Source organism: Lygodium microphyllum, chromosome 4 (assembly GCF_053477565.2).
Source record: "Lygodium microphyllum isolate KBCC chromosome 4, Lygodium_microphyllum_v1.1.10, whole genome shotgun sequence".
Lineage (NCBI taxonomy): Eukaryota > Viridiplantae > Streptophyta > Polypodiopsida > Schizaeales > Lygodiaceae > Lygodium > Lygodium microphyllum.
The window spans coordinates 2552501-2560027 of NC_141138.1; positions in this window are offsets into that span (position 1 = coordinate 2552501).

The window sequence follows — 7527 nt, forward strand, 5'->3', positions numbered from 1 at the left end:
AATGAGCAATCCCATCAATGTATAGGCTAAATAGTGTCAAAGACAAGAGGCACCCTTGCTCCACCCCAATGGTGGAGTGAACAAGTGCTAAAAGGCCTTCATGTGTCAAGATTCTGCCAAAACCACCCTCTCATACAATGCTAGAATCCCCCAACCGAGCTTCATAGGTACTCCCATAGCATGTAGTTGTGTATCAACCCATCTCTCGGCACTATGTCAAAGGCTTTATCCTTTGGCCACATGAGCTCTGACCTTCTCAATATTGCTCTGAGTGTGAGGATGAGATCCAACGTAGAGAAGCCTCTCCTAAACCTAGCTTGTAGTCTTTGTATTAGCTTGTCTCTCGACATTGTGTCAAAGGTTTTGTGCAAATCCACAAAGTACCAACGGATACATTGGCTATGAGCTTTTCCCTCCTCAATAATCACTTTGACTGTGAGGATGTGATCCAATGTAGAGAAGCCTCTCCTAAAGGCCCCACTTCTCTACCCAATAACTCAGCTCATGCTCAAGAATGGAGACATATAACTTGGCCAATGCCAACCATAGTAGTTCGATAGTTACTAGGTAGAGTGGGATCCCTTGGCTTGAAGGTAGGCACAATAGTGTTTGCACTCCAACTCTTTGGGAGGCTATTGTACTTGGCTTTGTTAAAGATGTGAGCTACTAGTCCTACCACGAAGTGCTTAGCATGAATCAAAGTGCTTGGTTACTAATCCATCATGATCATGTGCCTTTCCTCGATTGAGTCTATCGATAACATCTCATACCCTACTTTTTTGTAAAGAAGATGGTGATCTTTGGGCAATTGAGGAGAGGAGGCTAATCTACTATTGTGTGTAGAGACTGTTTGCCATGTGTCAAAGGTTGTAATGGGTGTGGCTAGACAATGCTCTTTGAAATGCCTCAAAGCCTCTCTAGAATCATGGCTCACAAACATCCTTGTACTAAAGAATGATAAAGATTGTCATCATTTTGCTAATGCTGTCTAACCTCAGTATGTATGGTAATAATAGTTAAGAAAATGGTGTGAAGTTAGAGACTCCCTAGATAGTTTCTAACCCAGTGCATATGCCAAGAATGTTTTTTTTGGATCCTTGGCAAATGTAGAGTCTCCATCATGCTTTATAAATACAATATTTTTTTTTCTAAAATTTGTGATAGCATGTGCAATAAAATTTGCTACCCAATATGGTATGAACTAGTTAAACATATATTGAAATGTGCAACTAGTTCATATGTCTCAATCCTCTTAATTAGGGTATCTTTGGATTGTGCTTGGGAGGTAATCATTGAACGGACAATGTGTCTAGTTTGTATTAAGTAGAACATTTTTGGATTGTGAAGCATATTTCCATCTCTCTCTCTCTCTCTCTCTCTCTCTCTCTCTCTCTCTCACAAACACACACCGGTTCTCTCCTTTTAGTAGGCACCATCACAAGTGAGTGTGCCATCTATCAATATGTATTTCTCTTGCACGGTTGGAAGCATACTAGTATGGTTTGATTGAATTAACATTTGTTTTGATTGGTACTTTCTCTTGCCTCAAAGGTTTCGCATTTGTTTTGATTTTTACATTCAATAACTCTATTAAGATAGGTGCTTTTAATTTGGCATATGATAAAAATAAATTGACTTACACGAAAAGAGATACAAGTATTAGTTTGAAGTAAGAATAAATTTAGAGATTAGAGGATAGGTAGAAGCAATGCTTGTGAACTTTGTCCCACAGATGAATAGAATCTTTTAGCTTGACACTCCTAGATAGCTTTGGGTATCATCCCTAATGTGAATAGTTGGCTTGTCTTTATGCTTCACCGATTACTACCCATTGAATATTACTCATTCATAGTAGACCCTTTTTATAGAATGTAGTGGTATAGATTGACATTATTGGTAGGGATGAGTCTCTCAATGATGCATGAAATTAAGTTCATATTGTCTACCATCAAAAGCTCATCAAAAGACATGTAGCTTTTCCACAAAGCTTTTAACATTCTCATATCGGGATAGAAAGAACACCATGATGATGTAATCCTAGTTGTTGCAATAGAGGCAATCCATGTACAAATTATAACAATGTGGCTATATGCAATCATTTCTCTATGGATACACAAACATGAAGAGCTTATTCAAAAAGAAATTGGCACCTATTAAGGCACAAAAATATGAAGAGCTTATTCAAAAGGAAAAATAAAATTGGTCATTCCTCTTATCCATGCCACGAGAGAGAGAGAGAGAGAGAGAGAGAGAGAGAGAGAGAGAGAGAGAGAGAGAGAGAGAGAGAGAGAGAGAGAGAGAGAGAGAGAGAGAGAGAGAGAGAGAGAGAGAGAGAGAGAGAGAGAGAGAGAGAGAGAGAGAGAGAGAGAGAGAGAGAGAGAGAGAGAGAGAGAGAGAGAGAGAGAGAGAGAGAGAGAGAGATGAAATGAAATATTAATGTCTACAAAAGGCCAAAATGACCTATGAGTCCATGAGTTACAATCATGTGTATGATGGTACAATTGTCTTGGAAAAATATGTAGCACAAAGTAAAATAAAAAAGGAAACTAACTATTGCTATGTGTAAACATAGAGCTCTATCTAGTAACAATGAGATCCAATTGGTACAATCTCATGTGGGTATGGAGGGCCTAGCTCTAGACCAAGCAATAATCCCCTGTATCCGCCTATGAAGGTGTCATCGGTGTCTATGTCGAGGCCTAGGACGTCTATCAGCTAAGCTGAATGGCTTGATCAATCAATACTCGTCTCTATGTGGACTGTGGCGGTGGGAGAGGCTCTTGTGTGGACTGTGGCTGTAACTGTATTGAAGTCTTCTGAGTCTCCTTTGCAAAGAAGTCTCTGAGCTGCCTCTACGAAGGGCCTCGGTGTCCTGGAGCAGCTGTACTCCTGAGGCGCATGTCAAGAAGCCATCGTATCTCAAGAAGAAAGAGGCCAAGGCATCGCTGATTGGTAAAATCCATGAATCTGGATAGTGGTCCAAATCTGTCTCTAAAGAGACAGTGGAAATGACCACAGACCTCATAATATGTTGGGCAACGGCATATATAATGCTCCTTTTTCTCTAGCTCTAATTGACATATTTGGCATATGCGCTCCTTTGGTGGGATGGATCTATATTTGCCAATCTCAATCTCTAGCTGATGTGAGGAGGTGCGCAACTAGCCTATAGTACATCTGATCCCATGGGCAAAATGGGTGTCCATGTATCTCGGGTGAACAATGAATCCATCTTAGTAGTGTGAGCTTGTGGTAGAAAGCCATCTTTGTCCCCAGCTCCTGCCCTGACATTAGCCATGTGCGCTTGATATCCACATGGGTAAGATCCATCCTGATGATCTTGCGAATCTCTAACTTGCTCAGATCAAGAGATGGTGCATCAAGGGAGTACCAAAAGGGGGGTAACTTGTCCACGCTAAAGCCATGCAGCTCAAACCAGGCCGACATCTGTGCATACCAACATGAAGTATCACCCTGTCTTGCAAGTTGCCTGGAGGACTCAAGGGCCAACCGTGCATATCTGTGTCTGGGTAAGTCCCATAGGCTATGTATGTATTCGATCGATCGGGTGAGGGCTTCTACCACAATCGGTGTAGCTGCTAGCTCGGCTTTGATGATCTCATGTGGCATTGAGGCCTTACATATGATCATCTTGGATATCATGGGCACTAGGGGTTTCTCCATCGACCTCCATCCATCATAAGTGCGCCCTGATCTGCTACGGTGGTCAAGACTGGGCCCCCATATCTGTACTCCATCCTCTCCAAATCACCTAGTGCTGTGTATCCGTGAGTCAGTCTAGTGTCTACTGCCTCTTGCATGGAAAAGGTGGACCCTATGAATAAGACTCCATGTTATGTATAAGAATCCACATACTCCAGTTCCTCAGATCCATATGTGAATTTAGGTGCTGATCTCCTGACCCACTATGGTGTAGTATTAAATACCATCACCTTGGTTTTACCAAGGTTCATTATTGAAAGCCACTGTCCCAAGTATAGGAGTGTAATGCGTCCAAGTGTCTCTGTAGACCCTATGGAGAGTCAGCTATCAATATAATGTCATCTGCATACAATAGGAGAGGTATCCAAGTGCCAGCTAGTGGGGCTCCTCTATCTCCTTCCTGTGAAATGTAATCAACAATCCCATCAATGTACATGCCAAATAATGTCGGAGAGAGGGGGCATCCTTGCTTCACCCCAATGGTGGAGTAAATAGATGTTGAAAGGCCCTCAGGTGTCCAGACTCTGCCCACAACTCTCTCATATAGTGCCAAAATACCCCAATTGAGCTCTTTTGGCACTCCCATGGCATGCGGTTTATGTATCAGCCTATCTCTCGGTACTGTGTCAAAGGCTTTGCAGAAGTCCACAAAGCAACAACACGTTTGTCGACCATGGGCCCTTTCCTCCTCAATGATCGCTCTGAGTTTGAGGATGTGATCCAATGTGGAGAAGCCTCTCCTAAAGCCAGCCTGTCCCTGTGCTCTAAGACCCCACATCTCTATCCACCTGCTTAACTCATGCTCAAGGATGGAAGCATATAACTTAGCCAATGTATGCCCAACCATGATAGTCTGATAGTTATTGGGTGGAGTAGGGTCCCTTGACTTGAGGATGGGCACAATAGTGTTCGTGCTCTAGCTTTCTGGTAGGCCTTCACACATGGCTCTGTTAAACATGTAAGCTAGGAATCCTGCCACCAAATCTCTAGCATGGATCAAGTGCTTGGCTATAAATCCATCATGATCTTGTGCCTTTCCTCTGCTAAGTCTGTCAATGGCCTCTCGGACCCTACTTTTTGTAAAGAGTCTTTGGGCAAGGCTCAAGTGGGTCAGGAAGAGGTGGTTGACTCTCCACAGTATAAAGACTAGCTGCATACTCCTCCCATATAGCGGTGGATGTAATAGGTGTGGTCGAGCAATGCTCTCTGAAAAGCCTCCAAGCCTCTTGAGAGTCCTGGCTCAAGAATAACTGATATAGGTCTTACTTCAGCTGAGCCAAGAATGTTCTCTTCTTCCATCATGTGAGGCGTCTAAAGAAAAGATTGCAAAGGTGTTTACTCATGAGCTTAGTGTCTCATGGAAATTTCTAGCATAAGATCATTGTTTTGTGCTTCTAAGGGGTATATCCCTTATGGCATATGAATGATCATTTGCAAAAAAATGAAAAGAAGGTTTAGCTAAGCCTTATTAAGGCTAATATGAAAGAAACAATTGACCTATGCACATGGTGATGGCATTGGATTTTCAAAGGTTCAAGGTGGCTTGGAACTAGCAGTTGATGCATTGATCTAATCACGAATAAGTTTAGCAAGTAGTTTGAGCATTGCTAAGTGTGCCATGAATTGGAAATGAGCATGGAAATGACATGGGGTGCAAGCATGTTCAATATGCGATAGTTTGAGAGTATGTTGATCAATCATGAAGACTCAAATGAGCACTATAAATAGATAATTAAGCTTGCTATTAAAATCAAGGAGCCTCTATGACGCATCATGATTGCCATCCTTCCTTGATACTGCTTCTTTCCCTCATCATGATTTAAACCAAAGCAATACAATTTATTGTCATGATCAACTCATAAACTATTCTTCTTTCTCTTATTTCTTCACTACCATGTGAAGCCTTTGAAGTTTTATGGGCGCCAGACTTCCAGGCATTATGGAGGATTGAAGTTCAAGAAGAGGAGGCTCTTTTACAAATTGAGAAGAAGATTATTAATCTTCCAACATGAACTACTAGTGTGTTATTTTTGGTTAATTGAAAGCTTCATAAAGTCGGTCTATGGTTAGTTATGGGCTCTCTACTTGGATTCATATTAGTCAATCATAAAATCTTTGCTAACCACTTGTTGGAGCAAGAAGAAGTTTGCACTACTCAAGAAGGTGGATTTCTTAAGTTAAAAAGGGTAAAGATAGAAGGTTGCTCGTCTAACTAATTGTTGTTGATGGGAGGGTCTCTCTTGATCTTGCAAAAGAGGATAATGAAGTACAACCTTGAAGCCTTGATACATCAACTTCAACATCTTGTTTACATTCATCCTATGGGCTCATCATGAGTCTCATATCATGGAAAGCTACGACTGTATTGCAATAATCCATGTACTTGATTATATGCCTTGAACCTTGGGTTCAATCTGTTCACGTGGAAGGAATGCCCTTTGGAATTGTGTTTGAAATACACTCTTCATATGATTGTTTTGTAGTGATAAAAACCCTACAACTACAACTTCATGTTGTAATCATTGATAGTTGCCCAAGTGGGATCATTGATGTAATACCTTGCAATGAAGAGATGCATGTGTGATGCACTTGGCATATTGTAAATAACATTTACTTGTGTGCTCCTCAACATATAGTTGTAAGGTATCTCTTAGCTCTAGATGAAGAATTTGTCTTGTAAAGATCCACATGATATATACCCCTACTTGTAAGTAAGCCTTGTAAATGCAACCCTAAGAGACCCTTGTGATGTACATGTTTGGAAGTTAGAAGCATGAACATTTCAAAAGAAAGCTTTGGTTGCTACACATTAAATTATATGCATTGGTTTGTCATTAGAGTTGTAGTTTTTGTGGGAAATAGGGATGTATTAGAGGGAAAGTAGCTATAGTGGATAAGTTTGTGTTACTCTACTAACTCCCATCATGGTTTGGTGCCCCCACTAGGAATGCTTGCTCTTCAACACTTTAGTAGGAGAATTAGTAAGTTGTGTGTAGTAATAAGATTTAAAATGGCTCAAGATTTCCTTATGTCCCATGGAACCTTGATGAAGATATTGATAAGTTTATTGAACAATTGGAAATCACTTGTCTCACAGAGAACATGCAAAATCCTAAGTTCATGCTTAAGATCTTTTTATATTGTTTCAAGATGAAGCCATGAAATGGTTGCAAATCCATTTTTCTACCCAACAATTGCATGAGTCACCTCGATAGGTGACATACAAAGGTGAAAAAGGAAGTTTTTTGTAACACTATAGGAAGGGGGAAGATTGTGATGAGTTGCATGAGATTTTAAATCTTGTGCAACATAACTCCTTGCAAGTTTACATTCATCTTTTTATTGAAGCTTGGGATAACTGGTACCAAGCTCTAAGAAGGGAATAGCCTCCTCTCATGCTTAGAAAAGAAAGATATATTGCAATAGTTTGAGAGCCTCTCAAAGTCAAGTCGGAATTGCACCTAGTTTGTACTTATGAATAAGCAATTACTTTGGAAAAGGAAAAGTTTGAAAGATTACCTGCATAGGGTAGCTCTTAAAAGGGAGGTGTAAGAAGATAACCTAGAGAAGGAGAAAGTAGTGATTATGCCTCCTATTCTTGCCAACTTAGTAAAAGGCCTAGCTGAGGATCAATTGAAGAAGGAAATGGATTTAAGATCCTAAGTCTTAATACTTTAGGTTTTGCAAGCCTAGGAAGTAGAATAGGGGGGAAACCACCTTACCTTGGACAAATTTAAGAGTAAGGAAAGCAAGGAGGTGATCAAGGTCAAGCACAATGCATCAAAAGGGGAGGCTACTAACAAT